Raw genomic sequence first — 27,005 nt, 5'->3', positions numbered from 1 at the left:
GTAGCATCATATCGGAGATGGATGTTAAAGAGGGGAATGGGTGAAAAAGAAGAAGAATGGTGAATGTTCCCCAGATTATTTCACTGGGTTTCTCAGGAGTAGATGAAGTAGCATAATGAATAGGTCAGAAGACATCATAGTGTAGATGTGATGAAGTAGCATAAAGAAGAGGTCAGGGGTTAGTCACCAGATTGGGAGGTTGGCTCTACGTTCATCCCAAAATTGGGAGTTCTGCTTATGCACTAACCACTAGATCAAGAGGTTTGCTATAAAGTAGCCACCAGACTTGGGTGTTTGCTATACACTAGCCACCATATTGAGTGGAATTTTATGCGCTAGCACTAGCTTGGGAGGACTGCTACCATCTGATTAGGAGGTCTACTAGACAATTGCCACCAGATTGAAAGTCTGCTTTATATACATATTATTCAAGGATGTATTATACTGAAAAGGAAGGCTATAGGAAGTAGCATAGTGATGAGGTCAAGGGGAATTATAGTGGATCATGATATTATGGAGCAGAGGTGAGGAAGTCTCATAGTGGAGAAGTGAAAAAATAACATAGAGTAAAGGTAAGAAGATATCATACTAATGATGTGCGATTGTATTTTGTAAAAGAGCTGAACTATTATAGTGTAGCAATGAGGAAGTGCCATAATTATATATTATACAGGGTGTTTGAAAAAGATGGACCCAATTTCAAAGCAATATATTGCACGATGGCAACATGTTACAATTACACAAAAAATTACAAACAGTCTAATGAGTTATCAGATTTTAATAACCATGTTATAAATGCTCTATGTGCCCTCCACCCGCTGTACAGACAACATCGAGACGATAGTTGAATTCATCCCAATGCCTCTCTTCTTACACCGAATTCACCACTGCCGTGATTTTGTTTTTGAGGTCATTCAGATTAGTCGCTAATGGTGGCTTCCCTTTGTCATCTGCATGAGGAGCCTGTACCATTTGCAACCGGTATGGCCTCATGATTAAACGTGGCGGATCAATGCCAAGATGCCATTGTAATGGATGCTGCATTACAATTATAGATTCTGCCTTGCTGAACTGCAGAACACAAAAAGCCTTTAGTTGCAGGGATTATATTAATGGTCCATGGTAGCGAATGGGGAGCTGCCCTGTCACAGGATAGGTGTTGAAGGCTATAAAAAAAAGATACAGCATCCATGGAAGACACTCCAACTCAAACTAATAGATCAGATTTTGCTGTTGAAAGTGTATGGTGTCCATTGATTTGATCCAGTCAACATTATTCTTTAGATGAGCACACCCAGGTAATGACATTTTCTTTCACCTGCCAAACAGGAGCAGGTACAATGACAATGAGTGGTAAATTGCCTGGTTTTGGGGTCATTAAGCAATATAGTTGCATGAAACTCCCAGAGGTAGGGCTAATTGACCTTTTAAAAATAAAAGAAAGAGAAAGTTAATGTGATCATAGATCAAAATTCAAGTGCAACAGGCCAGGTCTACCACCTGTGGAAAAAGTAGCCATTTATTGAGCATGCCTATCGGGCAGCACGGTGGCTCAGTGGTTAGCACTTCTGCCTCACAGCACTGGGGTCATGAGTTCAATTCCCGACCATGACCTTATCTGTGTGGAGTTTGTATGTTCTCCCCGTGATTGCGTGGGTTTACTCCGGGTGCTCCGGTTTCCTCCCACACTCCAAAAAACATACTGGTAGGTTAATTGGTTGCTATCAAATTGACCCTAGTCTGTGTGTGTCTGTCTGTATGTTAGGGAATTTAGACTGTAAGCCCCAATGGGGCAGGGACTGATGTGAATGAGTTCTCTGTACAGCGCTGCGGAATTAGTGGCGCTATATAAATAAATGGTGATGATGATGATGATGATGATGCCTATAAGCATATTGGGTTGGATGAGGAAGGAAACAGTTTTGCTAGTCTTGTGAGTGTTAGGTACAATCTATAGATGCTTTTGTAGATCCTTCTCTTGATGGCAAAGCAGATAGATACGTGTCTCCATGCTTTGCTGGTGATTCTTCATCTCAACTGTCCATGCACAAGAAACTGGAAGGGATGATGATGGTTGAAATGTTTGTATATAAGATTCCCTGGAAGCAGATGGTCTCAAAGTAAATCTCTTTTACTCATTTTAACAAGGAAGAGATCTGAGGTGTAAGAAATTTCTGATTTCCATGTACTAATAATAATAGGACTCAGGTATGTTGAAGATACTGCGCAGGGTCATAAAAGAAACAATTTGCTCTGAAAATACTGATGTGATTAGCGATGCCCTGCTGAAATCCACGGTTTGAAGGAAACAAAGTTTAAACCTGGGGGAAATTGTAAGTTGTGAAACAAAGTCCTATATCTGGAATTGTCAGTGCAGTGTTTGGGTTTGGACCACAGAATCTAGAGAGTAGAAGGAATGAGTCATCTGGATTATCATAAGGATTCAATAAAAGAGTTGTAGATAAAATCCTTTCTCGCATTATGGCCAAAGGAGTCCAAAGTATCCTGCCTTCCCTGTTAACCTCGCACCAATTAGGTTTTGGTAATGGACGCCATTCGGTACGGGACATCAGCGCCGCCATAGCCTCCATAATAGCTTCCTCCCATACCCCCAACACATCCAATGTACTTATTAGCCTAGATGGCCACAAGGCAATTGACTTTTTGTCAGCAGTACTGGATGATAGGGAATTTGGAACAGATTTTACAGCACTGATCAATTATTTATATGACACCCCATCAACCTCTTTAATAATTAACACACTAATAGGAGACCCCTTGGTCATGACGAGCGGCACTCAGCAGGGGTGTCCGATGTCCCCTCTGCTATTCAACCTATCATTAGATCCTATCCTAACAGCCATTCAACAGTGGCCTCAGCTGAAGGGTATACATATTGGCATGGAGTGCACCAAAGTTACGGCATTTGCAGACGATATTCTGATCCATATTTCAAATCCGGAAGTGTGTCTAGGCCCCCTAATGGAAAAAAATTAGAAATTTGGCGTAGTGTCAGACTTTGAGGTGAATCTTGACAAATCAACAGCTATTTGTTTGAGACGGGGTCCAGTAAAACCTACATGGGATCAATCCTTTTGTTATAATGGGCTAGTCACTCAATATCGTACCTAGAGGTCTGGCTCCAGAAGAACATGGCCACTCCCTATAGTCTGAATATTGGTAAAGCTATAGCTGACACGCAGAAGGAACTATTAGGATGGGAACAACTTAACCTCTCTTATCTGGGTAGAGCTAACCTCTTGAAAATAATAATATTTCCTAGGCTGTTGTACCCTCTGCAAACATTGCCAAGACGCTCAACATATCAATTACTTATTCTGATCATTTTTATGGAAAAAGTAGCGTCCCCGAATAAGTTTTATTAAACTCCAGCAACCCAAAACAAACGGAGGTATAAATTTTCCTGATATAGTAAACTATAGCCATGTGGCGCAATTGCGCTACTTAAGAGACTGGCTAATAGATCAGAGTACTTACACCAATCTAGAGGTAGATAAATAATTTCACCCGGATGTTCATATCAGGGCTTTTCTTCACCACCATGATCAAGAATTACCTTGCTATGTCCTTTAAAATCCCCTTGTCACCTCAGTCAGGAAAATCTGGCATATCCTAAGAAAAAAACTGCACCTTAATCCCTAGAAATCCACTCACTTACCTTTTCTTAAGAACCCTGAATTCCAAAATGGCATGGCTGCCTACCCCTTCACCGGATGGGGGAGGGAAGGACTGCAGACACTTGGCCAATTGCTAGACAAGACCAACAAAAAAGCATACCGCTATAATAAAGCACAGGAATAATTTCCCTTTTTAGGCCCATGTGGCCTTTCTTTTATTCAAGCCCAGCATTACGCTCATGAAGTAATCTCCCTCTTTACCGCAGTTGATTGGGACAACCCCCTTAACACTCTGTTATTATCTATTTCCCCCAAACAAGGAGCAGTATCCTCTAATTATACCTTCTTGAGGACTATCCTAGACCATACTAAAGTCAAATCAGGTTTAAGTAGGTGGCTGACCTACTTTCCTATATTGGATGACAAGTTATAGTTGAAGGCATTAGCTACCTCAATTAAATTTTCCTGGCCTCCACATACACTGAAATGTTTATATTTTCCATAGAGAATACCTATCACCATATCACAGGCACACAATTGGTCTCTCTGATGATCCAGGATTGGCATGGAGGCGTCATTACACAAGGGCACACTAACACATAAGTTCTTTGAAACTTGGGAGAGCTATATCAACATACTGCCTATTCCACTACAGGTACAGCTTAGAGAATGTTTTCACCAAACACTTTGCTATGAAACCAGAGTGTTTCTTCAAGACCCTTCAATTGATATATAGGAGAGTCAGTTGATTCTTATTTCCCCTTTGGCCTCTCTGCGCCTCAGGTCTTCCATTTTGTTACCTTTATGTGTGTAAAATGTGGACAGCAGAGCTTTACATATATCTTTTGCTATAGTGATATTATAATTCTTGATATAATCAGAGTTTTATTATGCAAAGTTTCATTGCTGGAATATGACGGGACCTCTCATTTTTAAGAACTGTGAACAACTGACATCAGGTCAGTGATTCTCTCTTTAACACAAGTGAGATTGTTGACAAGGACAAGGCTGGAGATCACTCTGTCATGCTAATTGAGTTAGAATAACAGACTGGAAGCTTTAAAAGGAGGGTGGTGCTTGAAATCATTGTTCTTCCTCTGTTAACCATGGTTATCTGCAAGGAAACACGTGCTTTCATCACTGCTTTGCACAATAAGGGCTTCACAGGCAAGGATATTGCTGCTAGTAAGATTGCACCTATATCAACCATTTATCGGATAACAAGAACGAGAGAGGTTCAATAGTTGTGAAGAAGGCTTCAGGGCACCCAAGAACATCCAGCAAGCACCAGTACCGTCTCCTAAAGTTGAATCAGCTGCGGGATCAGGGCATCACCAGTGCAGAGCTTGCTCAGGAAGGAATGGCAGCAGAAAGGTGTGAGTGCATCTGCACGCACAGTGAGGCGAAGACGTGTGGAGGATGGCCTGGTGTCAAGAAGGCCAGCAAAAAAGCCACTTCTCTCCAGGAAAAACACCAGGGACAGACTGATATTCTGCAAGAGGTACAGAGATTGGACTGCTGAGGACTGGGGTAAAGTAATTTTCTCTGATGAATTCCCTTTTAGATTGTTTGGGGCATCTGGAAAAACGCTTGTCCGGAGAAGGAAAGGTGAGCGCTACCATCAGTCCTGTGTCATGCCAACAGTAAAGCATCCTGAGACCATTCATGTGTGGGGTTGCTTCTTAGCCAAGGGAGTGGGCTCACTCACAATTTTGCCTAAGAACACAGCCATGAATAAAGAATGGTACCAATACATCCTCCAAGAGCAACTTCTCTCAACCATCCAAGAACAGTTTGGTGACGAACAATGCCTTATCCAGCATGATGTAGCAACTTGCAATAAGGCAAAGGGATAACTAAGTAGCTCGGGGATCAAAACATCTAAATTTTGGGTCCATAGCCAGGAAACTCCCCAGACCTTAATCCCATTGAGAACTTGTGGTCAGTCCTCATGAGGCGGGTAGACAAACAAAAACCCACAAATTCATTATGTGTCCCAGAAGTTGATTGACATCATGCCAGGGCGAATTGTAGAGGTCTTCAAAAAGAAGGGTCAACACTGCAAATATTGTCTCTTTGCATAAACTTAATGTAATTGTCAATAAAAGCTTTGACACTTATGAAATGCTTGTAATTTTACTTCAGTATACCATAGCAACATCTGACAAAAAGGTCTAAAAACACTGAAGCAGCAAACTTTGTGAAAACCAATACTTGTGTCATTCTCAAAACTTTTGGCCATGACTGTATACTTAAATGTTGGGATCTCCAAGGCCTTCATGGAATTTTGGTTGAAACTTAAGTTCTTGACTAATTCTGGAATTTTAGAATGCCATATAAAATACATTATTATTAAGTTCTGATGAAAGTCTCAGGCTAATCTTTCAGAAAGCAAACTAACAAAGTTCAAATGAGTTACTATCTGCTGAGATTTTCCCAAACCATGGTAGATTGTATGTTAGCCAGAAAGAATTCACTCTTCGGTGGTAGTCAATATTACGGCTATGGAAAAGCAGACATACTTTTAAACGATGTGACAATAACGATTGGTATAAGCCCGATAATAATAAAATGACTACTTACCATGTAACCGATAGAACTTTTTACAAAAGGTTGAAATGATATTCGAGTGGACTAAACAGGTAAACTGCGAGCAGGGCCTTCTTACCTCTACGTATGTATTACCCAATATTCTTTTATTACTATTTGCTCCCAATTGTAAAGCGCTACGGAATCTGTTGGCGCTATATAAATAAATGTTGATGATGATGATAGACAGAGCTGGTTTTAAAGCGGCACTACCTGGACACACACGTAATTTATAATGGAATACAAGGGGCCACGCTCCAAAAGGATGCACTGCATAGGCCTTTACCGGGTTTCAGAACTGAATAATTTTATGCTATAACAAGGACCAAAGAATGGAATAAAAGAACTAATGATAAATTGAGGAAGGTGACAGCTGCTGTGTTAAGTCAAGACAGCTACTCCCATTACATTGAATACCTCTGAGGGCAGAACTGTGATATGGACCATGCTGGGGAGAACCAACCCTCGGATATAAGCTACAAATAAACAGGCAAGCATGGTCAAGTGCAAAATTTATGCAAAATTTCCTATACCATTAAATGGAGTAGTAGGCGTTACAATGGTGTAAACTGAGCAATAATGGGGAATAATGTAGAACCACATTACAGAAAGATGTACAGGGAGAGCAGTGACACCGAGAGATGAGGACTTGTGGCAGCACTACATAGATATATAGAAAGAATCTTATTCTTATTCATGGGAGGGTCTGATGTGTTTTATTATGGTTGTGTCAGACTCCACTTTCTCAACCTTTATGAAGCAGTGGCGCACGCAGGGGGGTTTATGGGTCTCCAGAACCCCCCCCCCCCTCCGCTAAAAAAGTGCCCTACATATCGGCACTGTACTATACAGCAGCTGCGGCGCTATCTAAGAAGCATCCGGAGCGGTGCTGTATTGTATACAGCACCGCCGTGGACGCTTCTTTGACAGCGCCGCGGCTGCTGTATAGTACAGTGCAGCCAAAACGGAGCTGCCGCGCATGGGGGTTTCTTTTTTCGGGGGTGGAGGAAACCCCCTTGAAAAATCCTCCGTGCGCCCCTGTGAAGGACTTGAGCTCACCAAAACTGGCTCCAGAAAAATACCCTCCCCTCACCCAAACTAGCAAAACCATGGAGCTCCATCTCTGGGATCCTATCAGGTTAGAAGAACAATCCTCCTCAACCCCCCAAGTGTGGCACCCTGGCACCACACTGTACTAGTGTGATGGCTGGCATTACATTGAATATAATTGGAATATCACACAAGGTGTTGATTGCAAGTGCAACTGACTGTTACAGCCATATTTCCTGCGCTATATGGGTCACAGAGGTAGAACTTGGGAAGGATTTATGTTGGGTTGAGGTCTTTAATTGGTTAAGTTAATGTTCAGGCAACCTAGGTGTTAATTAACATTTGCATTTCAATTAAGCAAATGTACCATGGTACAGAAAACCCTAAATAATTAAACAGAAGCATAACAGGATCAGTAAAACAGTAAACATAAGAGAAAGTTATATAAGGGATGTAATAGGCAGAAATAGCAGGGGTTACAAATATGGAGAATAGATAGGGATTGGCAGTAAGAGTTATAAAAAGGAAGCAATATAAATAAGAGGCAATAAACAAACTCCAAAAACATAGTAGTAGGTTAATTGGCACCTATCAAATTGACCCTAGCCTGTGTTTGTGTGTGTTTTAGGGAATTTAGAATGTAAGCTGATGTGAGTTAGTTCTCTGCACAGCGCTGCGGAATTAGTGACGCTATATAAATAAATGGTGATGATGATGATGACTTATCGAGCAGGCAGGAATAAGAAAATGTGCAGAGAAAGGACAGTAGAAATTGTAGAAATAAATAATAGGAGGAGATGGGGATAGAAGTAGAATAGGATGTGTGTGCTGTAGAGAAGAGTATTAGGCAGGAATTGGGTGAGCTACAGAATGGAGGTTATGGCAGGATTAGAAGAAATAATACTTGGGACATAACAGGAAGGGTTAGAAAGTGGAGGTAATAAATGGGAATAGAAAGAGGTATAGATGAGGAAATAGAAGTAGGCATAACAATGAATAAATGTTACAGATAGGAGATAATAGGCAGGAATAGAACTGCAGACAGGAAGTACAATAACAGGGCTGAATAAGGGGAGCTTACAGAGGTGGAAGTAGTCAGATAAAAGTAGATTAATAGGCAGGAACATAAGTTATATGGAATAGCAAAATAAATGAATAAATATGAGCTATTAGAGGAGGTAAAGGTAGCAATGTGAGCTTTAACAGATAGCAGGTAACATGCAGAATGGGAATGCAGACAAAGTAATAAGAATGAACAGGAGGAGAGGATGGAAATGACAGAATTGAAAGGTGTAATAGATAAGCAGGTCTAGACAGCACAATGTTCTGGCATGTCTGCATATATTGTCTACCACCAAACAACAGCAATAATACTGTATGTATGTCACTACACACAACTGCACATTAAACTGATATCTGAGTATACATATATCACTAAACATATAGGGCCTGAGTCATTAAGGAAAGTACTATTTTTTTTTTTACTTAAGTTTTCTCCTGGACAAAACCATGTTACAATGCAAGGGGTGCATATTAGTTTATTATTTTGCACATATGGAAAATACTGGCTTTCTTTACCTAGATCAACTCTAAATTTCAGTGTACAAATAAGCTATCAAGTATTTGTGTGCTACATGAAAAAACAGCCAGTATTTTCCTTATGTGCAAAATAATAAACTAATTTGCACCCCTTGCATTGTAACATAGTTTTGTCCAGAAAACTTAAGTAGGAAAACTTACTCAATTTCTTGCCTAACTTAATGAATCAGGCCCATATTTATTGTTCCTATATCCTATATATTCCCATTTTTAAATTTCTGCATAAAGTTAGTGATCCTCTCAGCAAGTATAAATATTTAGCATTTGAGTGTGTGAATATTCCACGACTGAAGCTTTCTGTGACATTACTGCATACTTGCCAACTCTCCCTGAATGTCAGGGAGACTCCCTGAAATAGGGGTGATCTCCCTCACTCCCTGAAGAGTCTGGCATTCTACCTGATGCTGAGCCAGTACAAGGCGTGGTTGGCTTCACCATCTGTGGCATGATGACACAGTTCAAAAATTGTTTCCTATGTCCATGTACTGATGCCTATGGAGGTGGCCATTTTCATGGAGACCAAGATTAAATCAAAGACTGACAGGTAAGACAACATGACTTAAGCAATTGAGACAGAAATGTAAAAGACACTTCAGTCTTTAGAGATTCATTAGCTGCTTTTCTTTAATGCACAGTTGTCTACTCTCCCGGAATGTCCAGGAGACTCCTGCATTTCTGGGAGACCTCCCAGGCTCCCGGGAGAGCAGGGTAACCTTCTGGTTCTCGCCCCGCAATAGATAAGTGGTGGTGGGTGGGGCTTAATGATGCAAATATTGTGTCATATTAGCCCTGCCACCTGCTGTAATTGGCCAAAATTGTGACAATCATTCAGGGGGTGGAGCCAAAATGTTGCAATTCGTCAAGCCCCGCCCCGCACACCCACCTTCTCCGAGATCTCCCTGAAACCAATGAGGGAAAGTTGGCAAGTATCCATTATTGACCTGAGTGGGGAACTAGCCACAGATAGAACTCTATGTGTAAACTCCACATTGATGATGATTGTACGCATAGGCGTACTATTCCAAGTCACACGTATCTTGTTATATGTGGCTTGGAAAACAGAGAGAAGTATGGAACAGAATTTACAATTCCGCTGTAAGTTTAATTTGCATCAAACTTTACATGGATCCCCTCAGTCCACAGTATAATTCACATCAACAGCTATCTTGCTAATGCTTGAGGTATAACAATAGGAAGTACCAGAGGGATGGACATAGATTTGTTAATGATATTCACAATAATTGTGTGTGTTTAAATAAATACATTGCAATTAAGCCTATACTCAGGCAGTACTACTATGTAAAAATTTTCTTAAAGTGCGTGTCGGGTCCTGCAGCTACCAGGATTGGCTATCTTGCTCTCTATGCTAAAAATCAAGCATGCCAGACACTATTCCTTGCAAAGCAGCTCTGATAGATATTACAAGACTATTTGACACGTGGATACGTGGATCCAAAAGTACTACTTGTTCTCCCACACACTTAGATCCATTCCCTGTCTGGGATCCCATAGAACAGGTCTTCCCAAACCCAGTCTCATGGCCCCCTAACAGTGCAGGCTTTCCAGGTCACATGTGAAATAATTAGTACCACTTGTGGTTCTGTTACAGCAGGGGTGGGCAAACCAGTCCTCAAGGGCCATAAACAGTTCATGTTTTTTGGATTTCTGTCTGTAGAAACAGCTGGGATAATTACTGACCCAGCCAAATAGATTAACTCAGCTGTGCATGATTAAAGAAATCCAAAAAACATGAACTGTTTATGGCCCTTGAGGACTGGTTTGCCCACCCGTGTTACAGTGTGTCAGTTAGTAATGAATACACCTGGGCTCCAGCAAGGAGATATGGAAAACATGCCCTGCTAGGGGGGTCATGAGGATTGTTTGGAAACCTTGCCATAGAATATTGGAGTGTCCAGGGAAATATTAGATGGACAGTGTGACCCTGCAAGTAGCACAGTGAATGAGTAGTGCCTTGTGAGGCGTTCTGGTCTATATTGGCACAATATAAATCAGGACAAAACAAGCCCAACTTAGACCTGGCAAACCCTGCCCATCCACCGAAACATGCCTACATCCATGTGCATTAGTACAGTCCTACTACTGGGAACTATGTAAAACTCTCTAATCTGCCACTTTATTTCTAGTGCAGCAAATGCTGCAAACTGACATATTCTACTAGGCATTAACATAACTCAACTGTAAGCATTGTCATCACCTCGTAACCAATGCTCAGCTAACAAATGTATTTGTTTTTTCGCCCAGGCGGGGGTGTATACTATGGTAGAAAAGCGAGCATTCTTTTAATGCCACAAATGATTGTTCAATATACATGGGCACACAGGACTTGTGTGTATAAAACACAGCAGAATACCACAGTGGTGAATTGTATGGTAAGAATATAAAATAGGTTTTCAGTGTAGTATGTATTACAAAACGTGGCTGCAGTATCAGCTCTAGCACTGTTGTAGGGGTCCAGCAGCTCTGGCACATGGATGTTAGTGGTGGCCCAGAGATGCTGTCCACCCTACAATGGCGGGAGTTCCATCACAACCTGCACTCACTATCTTATCAGCGTAAGAGCAGTGAAACAGGTCTCCACTGTGACTTGCAGGTCCCGTGGGAGTGCGGACCTTCTCTCCAGACCTCCTTCTAAATTTTGCTATGGGGACGGCTATGTAGCTGTCTATGGCCAGTACCAAAATTTTCAAAGCTGTTCAGATTTTTGTGGCAACGTGGTGCACGTTTCGACAAGAAAATTAAATTTTTAGTAATCTCAGTCTTGTCTTAGTCACACCACATGTCAGAATGAATTAACCATTATTGTTCAGCTCTTTTTATTACACGGAATGCACATTTACAAATGCAGCATGGAATGGCGCCCTATGGAATGGTGAAGCGAAGGCGGAACGTGAAGATGGCATAGCCGGAACTTGCCTCCATGAAATGTCCTGCTCTGCATGAAATGTCAACACAATTTTGCTCTACATGAGACATATCGATACAAAACACACAGATGGGTGCAGAGCGTGTCTTGTATGACCATGACAAATCCTTTTTAGTACATATCAATGAGCACACATTAAGAAGAAAGCTAAAGCCAATAATGTATTCTACATCTGTGCTGCTTCAGTGTATTGACCCTTTTCTCACTCGGTCCCCTCCCTCTTTGCTTCCTTTCATCTTACACTCCATCCCTCGCATGTCCTTCATTTGGTCTTTTTTTTCTAAGCGCTCAGTGTAGAAACCAGACCCCTTACTGCTTCTTAATTAATATCATTAACAGGATTAAATGTCTGTATATCTGAGAACTCCACGCTTTACTTGACATTCTCCCTTATCTCAGTTTTTATTACTACCCCTGCTATGCACATCTAAGACACTAACTTCCCCATATTAATACCCAAATTGTACACAATTAAGCCCCTAATCCTAACCATTGACACAATAAAGGTCATTAACATAAGTGCCAGAAGTGCAGATGACATTTTGTGGTGTCATTTGCTTATTTTTGTGCTACAGCCAAGTCGGTATGGGGGTGCACTTGGTGGAACAAGGGTTTATTGAAAATTAGTACTTATGCACTTGGTATTCCATCCACATGTAAAAATTAGAATTCATTGTGCGAGACAAGATATTTAAATGAGATTCAATGGGCGATAAGTGTAAATTTAGGGTTTTTCACCTCCTGAAAAGTCTTCTCCTCCCACAACATCCTCAGAGGTGGCAGAGAGCAGACCTCAGCCTATAATCATCGTGGAGGAGTGATCAGTTTCGGTCTCTGTAGGAGTGAGGTGCGCACCTCTCAGATGTCCGGATAATCACAATGTTGTTCAAACTGTGCTCCGCTTAGAATCCTCAGAGCTGTTGGTAGATGTAATAGCGAGAGTCCGGTCAAAGTATGAGATAGATGCAATAGGATATACTTGGAGTGGTCTAGATGATCCAGTGATATTGTAGCTGTAGCGACGCGTTTCGTCCTTTAGGTAAGGACTTTTTCATAGCCATCAGTATTTTTTGGAGTGTATATTTTTGGAGATTTGGAGATTTTCGCGCTGTCATTGTGTTGTTGTGATTACCACAGTCATTGGTACCATACTCAATAATAGTGGGAGCTTGTGTCAAAGGATCTCCCAGGCCCCTATGTTTTTTATTGGGTAAAGGATATAACTTAATTGTTTTGCATGTTACCTGATACACTGCTGTCTTCAATATCACCATCATTATCAATCATTCTTCAGTTACTGACATGTAAGCCATAATTATAGGAAAATTGATTTGCCTGGTACATTTACCAGTGCAAGAAAGGGAAATTAACCGCACCAGATTATTAATTCAATAATATACATCATAGAACATCCCCTATTATAATAGGTATTCATCTAAATCTCAATTGATATTTATCTTTATTTCTCTGAGGGGTGCATCCAAATACTGTGAATGAGTTCTCTGTACAGCGCTGCGGAATTAGTGGCGCTATATAAATAAATGATGATGATGATGATGATAAATGCAAAAGAAAAAAGAGAAGAAGTATATATCGAGGCACTCCGGGATGTTTAATAAATAAAACATCCAAGAGTGCCTCCATATATACTTCTTCTCTTTGTTCTTTTACATTTTCCAGTGACCCAGATAATTCTGGAATGTTATTTGTATAAGTCATTGTATGAAATTGTTTGCTTGAAATACAGTCAAGTCCATAAATATTGGGACATCAACACAATTCTCATATTTTTGGCTCTATACACCAGACTTCAGGCTGTAATTGACTGCAAAGGATTTGCAACAAAGTATTAAAATGTGAAAGTTTGATGTAGGATTGATTAGTTTATCCCATTACTTTTGGTCCCTTAAAAAGTGGGAGGCACATATAGAAACCGTTGTAATTCCTACACTGTTCACCTGATTTGGATGTAAATTCCCTCAAATTAAAGCTGAAAGTCTGCAGTTAAAGCACATCTTGTTAGTTTAATTTCAAATCCATTGTGGTGGTGTATAGAGCCCAAAATATGAGAATTGTGTCAATGTCCCAATATTTATGGACTTGACTGTATACGTGTAGTTACTAATTTATTATTTACTATTTTTTGTTTCCCTAATTAGTGTACATTCAAAATATTTCCATTGTAAAAATAGCCATGTTTGTCAAACTACACAATATGATTTCCATTCCTGCGACCCTGAGATATTCAGATTAGTCATTGTGTTTTTCACTAATAGTAGATTTACTAATAGTAGATTTACCATGGCTGAGAATAATACATCTGTGATCAAGAAATCGATCCATCGCCAGATTGCATGCCACACATATTAAATCCTACACTTTCCAATGATATATCAAATATTAATGGCTGCAGTTGATGACATTTTTAAATGGAAACATTGGCCTGTTGAACTTCACAGAAAACAGATAAGCGCATACACCATTGTGCAATATTTTAACGTAATGTTAATCAGCCTAAACTGCAATGTATGTACCAAATGAAAAATACTTTTTCAAAAAAATATAAAGTTTATACCATGTGAGAATGATATATCCCCAACACTCTTCTTATTGAAGTATTCAGTTAACGCAGTGGTTCCCAAACTGTGCGCCTAGGCTCCCTGGGGTGCTGCGGCGATCGCACAGGGGTGCCTCGGTGAGGGCCAGTCGTAAGCAAGGTGGGGGACTACTTGGTAATTATTTTGGCTTAGGGGTGCCTTGAAAAATTTATGGAGACCCTAAGGGGGCCTTGAACTAAAAAAGTTTGGAAGTTTGGGATCCATTGAGTTTACGGATCATTTGAGAAAGCTTTTTATAACAATTTTTAAAAAACATTTTGCAGGAAAGGTTTCAAAATCAATACACGCAGACATGTAACTAAAGAAGAATTTTTGGCTCTGAAATGTTTACAGTCTAACATTGGGATAGTTGTCAAGCAGGCAGATAAAGGTAGAGGAGTGGTAGTCCAAAATCGGATAGATTACCTTAGTAAAACATTCTGCTTCTTAGGACAGTTGTCCGTTTACTTTTCTTTAGAGTGAATTTACCATTATTTTTCATAAACAACTTGTAGTATTAGTTGAAACATTCAACCGAAAGTTATATGTGAGGAGAAGAAGTTGTATCATTACGCAGCAACCTAGGACTGACACCAATTACCATCTCCCTAAAATCCACAAAAACCTAGTGGGCCCTCTGTGAGGACTGATAATGTATAGTATTAATTGTGTAAAACAAAATACTGACTGCCATTTATAGAAAATTGTTGTTATAATAAGATTTTTATCTTAGAAATACTATATATGTTAGAAATGTTTTAGACTATATTGTATGGCAAATATAATATTTATTAATCACTTGTGATGTTAACTTACTGTATACAGCAATTCACCATTTGGTAAGAATTCAAGCAGTGGACTATTGTTTGCAACAGGATCCTCTGATGGCTGAATTTCAAAGACAATTTAATTTAAAAGGTCTTCCAATTTATATTATCTGAAAATTATTGTCAGTTTCAGGGTTTATAGTTTCTCCAACCTGTTGGGACATCCATCGAGACAATATTTGCCCCCTGTTTTGGCTACCTATATAATGAGTGGTCTAAAGAACATATGTGGGCAAATCTCATTTTATATGCTTACTACACTGAGGACATTTCTATTGTTTGACAAGGTGAAAATATATTTAATCCAGAAGAGGTGTTACTTGAAGTCTCAAAATTAAAAGTAAATATGTCAGTGGGTTCAGTTGATATACCTCCAAGAACAAAGAACTAAGAGTAGGGCTTGCAGCCCCATTGACCAAAAGTTTTAAGCAATTGCTGGAATTCCAGGTGATTGGAGAACGGAAACTGTATTTCAACTACACAAACAAGTCTGTAGAGAAGAATATGATAACTCTAGACCTATGAGTCTCATATCAATAGTATGGATATGAATGGAATCACTTTAAAAAATTATTGTTGACTATTAAAAGTAAGACATATGACAACATCCAATGAAGCATGGATGTGTTGCTGTGAGATCATGTTAAACAAACCTAGTGGATTTATTTGACTCTGTAAAACATTTGATACAATATCCTTCAATAAATAAATTAAATTGACAACAAAAAAAAGGGGTTAAAGGGATAAAAGTTTGGCTGAAGGACAGGAGACAGGACTGGAAGTGGAGCACCATATGGATTGGTCCTGGGTCTTGTCCAGTTTAATGTACTCATATTACTTGTGGTCTACAAGGGAAGGTCTTTTTTTACAGATGATATAAAGGCAACAGGGTTGATATATCAGAAGTTCAAAACAAATGCACAGTGATTTAGAGAACATATAGGAATGTATGTCAATAAAAGCAGAGGAAAGGAACCCTGGAGTTACAGTTTCAGATGTCAGGACGGTAAGTAAGCAGATTGCTCAGACAGTCAGATTACTTGGTTGTATAGGACAATTAGTACCGGGAATGGGGTATTTATATTGGCACTTTACAGATCAGTGGTGAAACCTCACCTTGAGTACTGTGTACAATTCTCCAAAAATATAATAGTTAAACAGAAAAAAATCAGAGCTGAACATATACAACTTACAGGAGAAAAAGGATGGATGTAATGTGTAATAGGACCATCAAATATGTTACCATTATTACTGGCAACCGAATGGTTAATTACTACTGTCAAACTCTATAAGCCTGATTGATCGTCGCATGTAAGACCCTTTGTGTGACGTATCTTGCGTAAAAAAAAACCCTCTGTGGATGCTCTGAAATGGAACTTGTGCCTGTGAACACAACTGCATACAATTCCTGTATCATAGCAACCTATTTGGATCTCCTGTGATCCCTCATTTATATTTGCAATTGAGCCAGATGAAGCAACCGCCAATCTGTTTCAATCAGGAAATATCCCTCCAGACCCAATATTGCAGTCCTATTTCTCCACTACTACCCTTCATTTTAATTAACGGTCATAACCCTGGATACCCTTTTCCTCTAAAAATGTGTCTAACCCTTTCTTAAACATATCTATTGAATCTGCCATCACAACCTTCCCTGGCAGGGAATTCCATATCTTGACTGCTCTTACTGTAAGAACCCCTTCCTTTGCTGGTTGTGAAACTTCCTCTCCTCTAACCGTAGGGGGTGACCGTATGTCCTGTGTAGAGTCCTTGGGGTAAAAGTTCCCATGAAAGTTCTCTGTAATGACCCTTAATGTATATGTACACAGTTTTCATATCTCCTCTTAGACGCCTCTTTTCTAAAGTAAACATGCCTAACCTGGCTAACCTTTCCTCATAACTTAATGACTCCATACCCTTTATCAATTTTGTTGCTCTTCTCTGAACCCTTTCTAGTTCCAAAATGTCTTTTTTATGGAGTGGTGCCCAGAACTGTACTGCATATTCAAGATGAGGTCTTACCATCGATTTATGTAGTGACAAAATGACACTGTCTTCCCTTTCATCTATTCCCCTTTCTATGAACGCCAATACTTTATTGGCCCTTGCAGCTGCTGCTGACAATGAGCACTATTGATAAGTCTACTGTCTACGAGCACCTCCAAATACTTTTCCATTTTAGATTCCCCTAAATTTATCCCATTGAATGTATAGATTTTGTGCTTATTTTTGATTCCTTAGTGCATAACCTTACAATTGTCTATGTTAAACTTCATCTTCCATTTGGCCTCCCAATTCTCTGCAAAATTTTCATATCCAAACGCAAATGACACTTACAACAGACTAAAACCTTGAAAGGTGGAACGGAGAATGGAAGGGTCAGATTAATGTAGGCAATGTACAGCAAGGGGCAGCACGGTGGCTTAGTGGTTAGCACTTCTGCCTCACAGCACTGGGATCATGATTTTGATTCCTGACCATGGCCTTATCTGTGTGGAGTTTGTATGTTCTCCCCGTGCTTGCGTGGGTTTCCTCCGGGTTCTCCGGTTTCCTCGCACAATCCAAAAGCATACTAGTAGTATGGCTGCATTAGCTGCTGTCAAATTGACCCTAGTCTGTCTGTGTGTGTGTGTTAGGGAATTTAGACTCTAAGCTCCATTGGGGCAGGAACTGATGTGAGTGAGTTCTGCGGAATTAGTGGCGCTATGTAAATAAATAAATGATGAAGGGTGCAGATGGGGCCGATTCAAAGTCTGTGTTTCTTGAAAGTACTTTTTTTTATCCGTATCATTTGCACCAGCTATAGGGCAGATGTAGGTGCTGATTGATAGTGATGACTGTCATGGCATCGTCTTTGCATTAAAAACCACAGGTATGCATGCCATTAAATAGCACATAGCATGTATATGCAAGTAAGAGAAACTATAAAAATGGATTTTATGTACACTACGGATTAAGAACATCTTGATTTATGTATTTAATGTGGAAAAAAAAACATTTTTAAAGCACAGATTTTTATTAATGATTGTAGTGTTGTGAGTTTGTAATTTCCTTTATAAAATTTAGTTTTTGCATGTGTTCTTTAAATTGCACATATGCACGTTCGTGTCCTGCAGTCTGTTCTGTCTGTTAAGATAACTACAGTTTCGGCAGAGAGTACGTATACCCAGATTCAAACAGAAATATATCTTGAATTCCACTTGCATTTAAATATGGGTGCCCGTATGCTCAAGATCTGTGCTCGTTTTTAAAACCCAACGTGCAGGTTGCATTTGAAAGTGAATCAGGCCTTTTGCCTCTATGTGATTTATTCAGTTCATCTAAATGTATCTAACATCTCAATTCCAATAACATGTCGCTTACTTTAAACTCCCAGATTAGTGCTACAGGGATTATCTTCCTTGATTCAGTTATTCAGATTATAGAAAATGCTACTGTAGTGAACAACCACTTCCAAACTGTAGATTCTAACAAATTCATTGACTACAAAAGTGATCTACATAGAACCTGGCTGGAATGTAATATTTGGGCATCCAGATATATAAAATGTTATATAGTATAAGATTATACTATGACGTCTCAGTTCCTGAAAAATAAATATCAACAAAATTGAGGAGAGCTAGGGATCTTTATTGTCCTTTAATATGACATTTCATGTATCCACAGGATAAACTTTCCTCTCTAAATAGCTAAATAAAAGCTCATTAAGCTCATGATAAAACTACGAAAGTTCTTGAAGATGATGAGAATCCCTTCTTAGGTAAACCTCTGCTTCAGATTTGGTTTTACCCTCTCTAGAAATTGTATTTAAAAAAACAAAATCCATTAAAATGTCTTGTCACTCACCCTCCTTCCAGAAGCTAAATCCACACCAGCATGGGTTAAGGAGTCCCAATTATTGATACATTAACATTACAATGTATAATTATATTATGGTTTGTGATTGTGGGGGTCAGATAATGTCATCTGATTCAAGGTGACTATAATATTGACATCCATCTTTCTTATCGTCGTTAGTCCAATCACATGATCAGATTAATGTATATGACCGCCCTTCTGCCGAGTGAACTTCACGTCATTTCTATCACATTGTTAAGCCATGTGATGGCTTTATATGCCGAGTGGTTACATTTTTTGATTGCGATTATTAAACACTTCTGACTCCAATCATATATATGGCAAGACAGATCAAATCAACGTGTTTTTTTTTTAAAAAATTAAAAAATTCTATCTATCTATCTATCTATATTTATGACCTTATATGTTTTACAATTTTTCAGCAAACTGTTTATTTAAGTCCTTATTCATATATCTCAAGTATGCTACCTGGATCCATGTCAATATGTATTTGCAGGCATTGCCTGTGTGGGAAAAGCAAGATACTCTGATGAGGAACAGACATCATCGAGGATCCTATATACCACTTGGTATGTACATTGATGTTTGGGCTGATTAACTGATTGTACATTGAAATACTGCATTATGTGCAGGGCCGGATTAACCATAGGGCTAACTGGGCTACAGCCCAGGGGCCTCGGGCATCCAGGGGGCCCTTGAAAGTGCTCAACAGCATTATTGATCGGTCGGGGGCAGGGGCGCCCCCGGTCCGATCAATGCTGCTGAGCACTTTCACTGCGGTCCTTCCCCGGCGCGCTGTAGTCTCCTTACTGAGGAGATCTCGTGAGTCTCACTCTCACAAGAGCTCCTCAGTAAAGATGGTACAGCGCGCCGGGGAAGGACCGCAATGCCAGGAGAAAGAGGATAGTGCCTTGGGGGCGGCTCGGATCATGGGGGGGCCCTCACGGGGGAATGGAGGCCCCCTTAGCCCAGGGGCCTCCATTCCCTTAATCCGGCCCTGATTATGTGAATGTATTTTTCTGTTTTCTGTCTTTACAGATTTTCTGTGTCCATTTGATATTTCAACGCATTTCAATTGTACTTTTTCATCATGATCAGAAAATTTGAGCTACCTGTAAATTACATTTTCACCTTAGCCACGTTGTTCCTTTTCTGAGATAAATCTCTGGTTATAAATTTAAATGCACCGTGAAGCACTAGGTGGACTGGTAATCACACTTTCCCGTATAAAGAAACATTACAGGTCTTTGCAGGTCTTCACATTTCGTCTTAATGTTTCTGATGTTGTATGATTGGAACAAAACATTTCAACTGATGTTTTATGAGCAGCACAAAAAATAAACTGTTTTCTAAGTGTAGCAACATGGAGAAGGATGTGAGAGCCCGGACTACTATCTTTTCCAAATTAAATGATCCACGTTGACTGAATTCCCCATCTCTCATGTAGATAGATTACAAACACTTTACACTTGCTTAATATTCTCACAGCACAAAAAAAAATCTTGAAACGTAACTATACAAAGAACTAAAAAAAAAGTCAACTTTTAGGGGTGTATTTACTAAACTGCGGGTTTGAAAAAGTGGAGATGTTGCCTATAGCAACCAATCAGATTCTAGTTATCATTTATTTAGTACATTCTACAAAATGACAGCTAGAATCTGATTGGTTGCTATAGGCAACATCTCCACTTTTTCAAACCCGCAGTTTAGTAAATATACCCCTTAGTGTCCTCTTAATGCAATACTCAGGCCAGAAAATTACAGTGGTAATTTTGCATGTTAAAAATACATATGACATTCATGTGAGTTGTTCACTGTGACATTTCCAGCATGTAATTCAGATCCCATTAGTCACTTGGTAAAATATCTGTAATATGTCACATAGCATCTACATTTCCATTAAATGTGGAGCATTTTTGAGGGGACTTTTTTTGTGGTGGATGTTACTGCACCAAGGTGGAATTCCTGGTTAGTTTAATCATCTGCGATACTATCACAACTATGATCATCATCATCATTTATTTATATAGTGCCACAAGCTTATAACTGGGGTTATTACAGATGCAGAGAACATGATTAGCCTAATATGTGCAGTTTCCTCACACTTTATACAATTAAGCACTCCGTTATGATATCATCATCTATTTATTTATATAGCGACACTAATTCTGCAGCGCTGTACAGATGACTCATTCACATCAGTCCCTGCCCCATTAGAGCTTACAATCTAAAACCCCTAACATAAAACACACACAAACGAGGGGGCAATTTAATAGCAGCCAATTAACTTACTAGTATGTTTTAGGAGTGTGGGAGGTTAACTAGAGCACCCGGAGGAAACCCACGCAAACTCCACACAGATAAGGCCATGGTCAGGAATTGAACTCATGACCCCAGTGCTGTGAGGCAGAAGTGCTAACCACTAAGCCACCGTGATGCCCACATATCATAAGCTGTCCTGTGATACTTCTGTACTGTTCTTTACACAATGCCACATGTTGGAAGATCTTGTAACCATTTCATTACCAATTTCATCGATCTAAGAGGGTGTGAGAGAGAGGAGTACTTCAAGATGAGGTTTGAGGTGTATGAAGTGGTGTTGTTGAGGGCTTTTGATTCTGTAGCATATCTGGATCCAGAGTAAGTATTTGCAGAGTGTTGCAGGAGATATAGTACAGCAACAGAGGATGCTCAGTCTTGCAGTAGTATTTAGGATAGATGAAAGTGTACATGGGTGAGGGGAAGGCCAACAAGAATGGGGTTGCAGTAATCAAGGCGGGAGATGATGAGAGCGTTGCTAAAAGTTTTGGTTGAGGAAAGGTGGTGACTTTGGGAGTAGGTAAGATGATACATTCTGTTTTGGACATGTTGAGCTTTAGGTACAGTAGGGACATCCATGTGGAGATGGTAGAGAGACCGTTCTGAAATTTTACTCCATAACTGGATCTCACCAGGAAACTCAAAACAGTACTTCGAATTTTATTCCTACTTGTTACATCAGCACCACATTATGGTTTTCTCAATCTTACTGACTTCTAGGGAACTCAAATTACCATATTCCAAATGGAAGTGGTTAAACCAGGCCATAAAGAGATAGAGGTAACCAAATCTAAGGGGATGGTCATACTGTGTTCTTGATTAATAACCCTTTGTTGGTCCCAAGACAGATATCTTGAAGACAGAAAATTGGAAGAACTGGGAGGGACTCAACTTAATTCACTACTCTATATATCTCTCAACCAAAAGTGGTGATCACTAATTTAATAGTTCTGACAACTCCTGAACGCATATTACCAGGGGACACATGGGAAAAATGTAGAGAACAAAAGAAGAACATACAGTGGAAGAGAGTGATAGAGAAAAGACTGGGGTGGCATGTTAGAGAACATGTTGCATGAGTCCCACAAAAATAGGAGCTAAGCACTGAACAAGGATGACATTCAGGTAACTGGAGTGAGCCCACACCAAATGGGGAGGCTCTAGGGTTGAGGCTGCCAATTTCTTCTGGTAGCTGAGAGACATAAACCCCAGAAATTAGAAGTACGGATTAAGATATGGAAACCTAGCCATGGTAGTGTTGCTTAGTTTTCTGTTCTCCCACACCTTACACATGTTGAACTATCACTTGCTACTTAGTGTATTGATTTAATTTTACTTTAATACAAACTCTAAGTTAAAAATATACTTGGCTTATTTACTTTTGCAAGACTTTGGTGTGAGCTTCATGTCTTACCCATCCGTCAGAAGAGAAAGGGGGTTGGCTCCACACCAGGTTGTGACCTTCCTCACTATGAATGTTTATATATTACTGGATTGTGAGATTGTGTTTCATCCAACATTTAATTATCACATAGAAAAGAAAAGAGGCAAGAGTTGAATCTTGAAGCACCCCGGTCTCACACAGTTACCACAAATAGTTAAAATCAAAACTTTATTGAGTAATATTAAAATATCATAAATGACCAAAAACATATAGGCGAATATATATAAAAAATATAGTAATAAAGTATAAAAAAAAGTGGTTAAAATAAATAGATGGACCCTGTGGTGGGACTGATCACAAATATTATATGCCCCAAGTCTTAGACTTCACATTGCCTGGACCAATTAAAGCATACTCATTGTTTAGTTAATACTGTTCTAATAGTTATATCTTATCATATTATTGTGTCCTAGGGCTCTCATTCATGTCAGAGGATGAGCGAATATCATCCAAACTATAATTGTCACACATGACATCCCTCTATATTTTCTTTGGTTATATTTTTTATTTTCTGTTTTTTTATTTTTTTATTTCTGTATGTTTATATTTTTTATATTCATGAGCCACAATGATATTCCAGTTAGTTTGGTCAAAAGGAGATATTGAGTGTTAATAACAAACACTAGCTAGCGGCCATACATCACGGTCAGTCCCTGCCACTACCGGGTCTGACGTGACGTCTGGCCCAACGTACACTTCGCCTATGGCGGCTTAGTCATGGGAATTGCTCACCTGTTTCCAGGATATCTGTTTTATACTTCAAACGGCCAATCAGCATCCTCGATTTAGATTGACTCATATGTCAGCCAATCATAAGTCTCCAGTGTAATGTATTGGGAGAGCATTAACTCTCATATTACTAGTGCTTCTTCTGTAAGGCATAATAAAGAGCTTATATTGATGACCATATAACTTACTTACAATTTATGGTTGGATGTATTTGAGATTATAATTATTCAAAATAAAAATGTATGGTTTATCTTACTTTATCATAGGTAAGTTACCGCAAATGTCATATTGCTGTTCTCTGACCAGGTAAGAATGAATGTAAAACACTAATATTAATATTTTATTATAACATCTAACACTTCATGATTCAACTCTTGCCTTTTTTTCTTTTCTATGTATCTTACCCATCCATTGGTATTATTATTATCTATTTATAAGGTGTCACAAGGGTCCACAGCACTATACAATGGGGGAGTAGAGCAAACTAAAGACTTACATAAAGAACAAACAGCAACTAGTTAAAAATAGTTAAAAGTAGGGAAGAGCAACTACAGATGAGCAGATGGGGATGAGTAGAAAGGGAGTAGGGGGGAGGGATGGGGGCAGAGAAGGTAGCGTACCAGGTGAAGAAAGTGCCCAGGAATGTGGGAGCAAGGAGTAAGAATTTTCCACCAACTTTTTATGCCGATTGATTTTACATGCGATCAATGTTCCGATCGCTCGGTCCATGGACTGCATACACACTAGCCTTTTTTAGGACGATAAAGGGAAGAGCGGACGTCCCTTTAGCGACTTTTTACAGCCATTTTCTCATGAGCAATGACTGTAATTTCGTACTCACTGTTGTGGATCGGTCGGAAGTTTATACACACTACACAACAGAAACGAGATTGGACGAAAATATTAAACGGTACGACCAACCAAATGAGGCGACAATCGTCCATTTGGGCAGACTTTCGACCATCGTGTCACTGCACACACTGACCCGACTTTTGAACGAGCGGTCGTATGTCAGCTGATTTATCCGATTATTGGACGAAAACCGTGTAGTGTGTACCTAGCTTAAGGCTAGGCTAGAAGCAAGCGAGCTGACAGCCAGCAATAAATCTTGTAAATAGCCCCATTTCTCGGTATAATCACAATTGATTAGTGCAACATGCTTCACAACAGTCAAAATAATAAAAATGATCTTAAAACCGATAGTTGTGTTAAGAATCTTAGATCAGTCTTTAGAATGTTAACTGTATAAAATCAATTGTGAATTTATGTTGTTGTTGTTGTTATTATTATTATTATTATTATTATTGTTTATTAAAGAGAAAATTTTAGGTTTTAAAGCAGTTTATTGTTGTCACTGTATTGTTTCTCTCTTGTTAAAAGGTCTAATACCGAATAAAGACATACTTGTCTCTAACATATTCTCCCATTTAATAAAAGCCTAAGTACTAATAACCTTGGGAGAATGGTTAAGCAGGTTTCCTACAATCACCAGCAAAAAAAGCAAAAACAAAAACAAACCTGATATCAAGGCTGAATCTATCGTGAGTTAAACTTGGCCAGCTGCCTCAGACAATGGGTTTTGAGGGGCAGCAAATGTAGTGAAATAGTTTTATATTGTAATTTTCATTCTGCAAAATTATTTTGGCACATTTAAGAATTAAATTAACACTCTATGGGGGGATCATTTGCAAAGTGCAAATTGTCCACGTGCGGTGCAAAAGCAGCTTTGGAGCCAGTACTTTATCCAGAAAACTGCAGAGGGAAGAACAGAAGCTTGGGAGGACAGAGGAGAGGAGTTGGGTGGACTGAAAGTGCTCCTAGTCATGTATGCTCTATTTGTGGAGCAGTGTAAAAAGGAAATTTCCTTTGGAAGAGAAGATTGCAATTGGATAAAATGATGAAAAACATTTCCAGAAGAAACTGCAAAAACCTTAATTCATGCACTTATCATCTCCCGCATTGACTATTGCAACTGCCTCCTTACTAGTCTTCCCCAAAACAAACTCAATCTATTTTGCACACAGCGGCAATATTGATTTTCCTTGCTGAATCACTCTATATGTCTCTACACTGGTTGCCTGTTTTCTACCGAATCCAATATAGAATACTTTTACTAACCTACAAGGCCATCAACAAAGCTGCACCAACATACATCTCCTCTCTTGTCTCAAAATATCTCCCAACTCGGCAACTCTGTTCTGTACAAGATCTGCGTCTCTCATCCACCCTCATTACATCCTCCCATTCCCGGTTACAGGACTTGTTTCGGGCTGCACCCACTCTATGGAATTCTCTCCCTCGCACAATAAGACTCTCCTCTGATCTACAAACTTTCAAGCGTTCTCTGAAAACCCACCTCTTCAGACAAGCTTATAATATTCCTCAACCACCCTCTTAACCTCACTACATTACCCTATTACCATCCGTTACACAATTTCACACAAGACAACTACCCCCTGACCAACATTGTTGTATGACAGGATCATTTAGCTTATGAGTCACTTTTACCTTTGCAGTCTGGCTGGGCCGAAATGCAAGATGTAGACTTAACCTCATGTATCAAACTCCCATTGTCCCATAGATTGTAAGCTTGCGAGCAGGGTCTTCTCACCTCTTTGTCTGTTTTACCCAGTTTGTTTATTAGTTTACTGTGTTTGTCCCCAATTGTAAAGCGCTACGGAATATGCTGGCGCTATATAAATAAATGATGATGATGGAAAGGGTACATTTATAGTTCTCTATTTAATGTGATCTTCACCTAAATATAAAATTATCTATGTAAAGGCAGTCAGCAGTGCATAATTAAATAGCAGTATTCCCTGTTACTTCCCCCTGTGCTCCATTGAAACAACAATGACTCTCTTCACTCCCAGCACCAGTCTTGTCTACAGCTTAGAGAATAGTCCAGGCCTTGTATGGCACATCCAACTCTAGTTTAAGCTGCAGTTTGCTGTACTTAATCTGCAGTGTGAAATGAGGCACTGGGAATTAAGAGAAGCATCTGGGTTTCAACGGATGGGGATGCCAACTGCACTTTCACAATGCCCTAAGACAGTGGTTCCCAACCGTTTCTACACTGGGAACCCCTACAGATATTTTTTTCCCTGGGAACCCCCAAATGTTACGCAGTGCTTCACCACAAACAACACACAGTGGTTTTTGATGCCCAATATTTATAAAAACAATTTTGATGTAATCATCTTCATATTTTATTTTCCTGCATTTAGAGAGATTATCTTTTGTTGGTCAAAAAGATGTTTTGGAGGGGGAGGTGGCAATTGAACACAGGACTGCTCAGATTCAGAAGTTGATGCTGCTGTATTTTGTGTGCGTGTTTCAAGGCCAACATTTTTACTTCCTTTGTTTAACCAATGATCCATTGTCCATTCTAGCCAGAAAGAGGTAATTAGC

At 39.5% G+C, this 27,005-nt stretch overlaps 1 protein-coding gene across 2 annotated transcripts in view; it reads right to left on the bottom strand.

The window, feature by feature from the left end:
* DLGAP4 (DLG associated protein 4) overlaps positions 1-27,005 on the bottom strand; it is a 127,849-nt gene that overhangs the window by 81,817 nt on the left and 19,027 nt on the right. The gene's annotated exons all lie outside the window — the stretch shown is intronic.

The sequence above is a fragment of the Mixophyes fleayi genome, chromosome 6, assembly GCF_038048845.1.
Source record: "Mixophyes fleayi isolate aMixFle1 chromosome 6, aMixFle1.hap1, whole genome shotgun sequence".
NCBI classification, from domain to species: Eukaryota; Metazoa; Chordata; class Amphibia; order Anura; family Limnodynastidae; genus Mixophyes; species Mixophyes fleayi.
This window is presented reverse-complemented; position numbering and strand designations above follow the sequence as displayed.